The 2,500-nt window shown below is 57.0% G+C and overlaps 1 non-coding gene across 1 annotated transcript in view; it reads right to left on the reverse strand.

Annotated features, from left to right (window-relative positions):
- LOC126322144 (small subunit ribosomal RNA) overlaps positions 1 to 429 on the reverse strand; it is a 1,893-nt gene extending 1,464 nt beyond the window's left edge. The window contains exon 1 of the ribosomal RNA XR_007558846.1: positions 1 to 429. This exon is cut by the window's left edge and continues 1,464 nt beyond it. This is a non-coding gene — a ribosomal RNA (small subunit ribosomal RNA).
- Positions 430 to 2,500: the final 2,071 nt, after the last annotated feature.

Genomic DNA, 2,500 nt, shown 5'->3' on the forward strand with positions numbered 1-2,500 from the left:
GTGGTAGCCGTTTCTCAGGCTCCCTCTCCGGAATCGAACCCTGATTCCCCGTTACCCGTTACAACCATGGTAGGCGCAGAACCTACCATCGACAGTTGATAAGGCAGACATTTGAAAGATGCGTCGCCGGTACGAGGACCGTGCGATCAGCCCAAAGTTATTCAGAGTCACCAAGGCAAACGGACCAGACGAGCCAATCCGATTGGTTTTGATCTAATAAAAGCGTCCCTTCCATCTCTGGTCGGGACTCTGTTTGCATGTATTAGCTCTAGAATTACCACAGTTATCCAAGTAACGTGGGTACGATCTAAGGAACCATAACTGATTTAATGAGCCATTCGCGGTTTCACCTTAATGCGGCTTGTACTGAGACATGCATGGCTTAATCTTTGAGACAAGCATATGACTACTGGCAGGATCAACCAGGGAGCTGCGTCAACGAGAGCTGAGCAGCCGGCCGCCCGGGAGTGTGTCCCGAGGGCCCGCGCGAACACGCAAGCGTCCGCTCAATTATTCTGCAAACAGGAGGAGGCTGAGCTCCCCTGCACGATACACCTCGAAACCCTCTCAGGTCCCGGCGGCGCGCAGCGCCGTCCTAAGTACTTGGTCGGGTTCGAGAGAGGCGCAATCGCCCGGAGATGGGCGAGTAGACGCTTTCAGTGCGAACACCCGTGCTCCCAACTGAGCTTGCCGCTGCCGACAGAGGCCCGGGAGCGTGCTGTCGTGGCATTGCCGGCGGGAAACAACACGCGCCACCTACGGTGACCGGCAGCTCCAACGCCAGCGCCACAGAAGGGCAAAGCCCCACTTGGGTGCAGAAGCGAACTCTCCCAGCACAGCGCACGCGCCAACACGTCCGCAGAGCTGCGATACAAACCACCTGCGAGAACCGCTGGGGGCGACCGAGCAGCAGACGGCGTCGCGACGCCGAGTGCCGGGCGGCGGCGCATCCTCAACGCACACAGTCCGCAATCGGACCAGCACACTGCAGATGTCCACCGCGCTTCGCACCGGGCTCGGCAGAACCCACTTTGGCCGCCTGGCGCCGCGCGCAGGGTGCGCCGGCGCATAGCTGGGACGCCAGCCGGGCCCGTCGGCCGGCGCTCCTGCCACTGGGCGCCCCCCACCAGCCGGCTGTAGTGCGTGCGCTCACGCAGCGCGCGGCCAGCACGCCGGGCGGCCCCCCCTCACCGGCCGGGGACTGTCCCGCCAAGCCACAGCCTCGTATCGCTTCATACCCACATGGCCAACTCAGGTTCGGGGGCATGGCGGGTACCGCCGAAACAACCGGTTCATAGATGTACCGATCGTCGCTATCACCGATGCACCTGCAGCGCGAACAACCGCTCAACAACTGATTTCCAGTTCATTTGCGGATCTTTGGCAGCAAACGTATACGTCAATCTACATTTGCGAAATCTACGATTCTGGCATGCCTGCATGTTATGTGTCACGACACGCTACATCAGCCCACATACACACTGCGGCATGTACACGAGAGAACACGTGGAAGATGGTCCGCGCACGTGTGCAATGTCCCTTGCGCGGTCGACTGTCAACCGGCCTCTGTAGCATGTCGCAGATGTGGAACGCGGTCCACCGTGCTATCATGTTGTGTGGGGCAATACGATTAAATAGGAAAACCCTCGTCGCTACATCAACAGACGGCTCACGCTGATTCCCGGCAGAGGGAGGAGGGGGGGGGGGGGGGGGGCCAACATGCAATACTTTCGTCCGTACCTACCTACCACATGTCTGTACGGCGTACAACAGTGCAATCTCGCTGTAATGGGGAGACGAGACAAGTAGCATCGTGCACAACATATGGCCCTTATGATTCGCCATTGTAGGGCGCAGCCGGTGTACGGTCAAGCATGTGCCACATTATGTCACTCAGTACGTAACGACGGATGATCAGTGTGGGTTACGCGTACATCAGCGGACAGTCCACACAGGCCGTACCACAACGTACACTGACTGCATCGACAACCGAATGCAACTGAACAGCTGCAAGGCTCATTTCACAAACAAACGCCTGACCGACCAGCTTGGAAGGGCAGGAGGGGAGGGCGATATTCGTTCTGTAGCGGTACACCCTTCCAGTGGTTAGCGGGACTGTGTAGAAAGTACGCAACACTCGAAAGACCTTTATGTGAGGGTACGCACCATGGCATCAAGAAATACACATGACACCAGAGGATCCAAGCAGTGAACTATGTTCAGAGGGTTGCTGTTAGGCAAAGCTACATTCCTGTGACGTTACATGTGACAGTTAAGGTGCAGTGTAAGTTAGGTTAAGGTGCAGCGTAAGTTAGGTTAAGGTGCAGCGTAAGTTAGGTTAAGGTGCAGCGTAAGTTAGGTTAAGGTGCAGCGTAAGTTAGGTTAAGGTGCAGCGTAAGTTAGGTTAAGGTGCAGCGTAACTTGGGTTAAGGTGCAGCGTAACTTGGGTTAAGGTGCAGCGTAACTTGGGTTAAGGTGCAGCGTAACTTGGGTTAAGGTG

The sequence above is a fragment of the Schistocerca gregaria genome, unplaced genomic scaffold (genome assembly GCF_023897955.1).
Source record: "Schistocerca gregaria isolate iqSchGreg1 unplaced genomic scaffold, iqSchGreg1.2 ptg000794l, whole genome shotgun sequence".
Taxonomy (NCBI): Eukaryota; Metazoa; Arthropoda; class Insecta; order Orthoptera; family Acrididae; genus Schistocerca; species Schistocerca gregaria.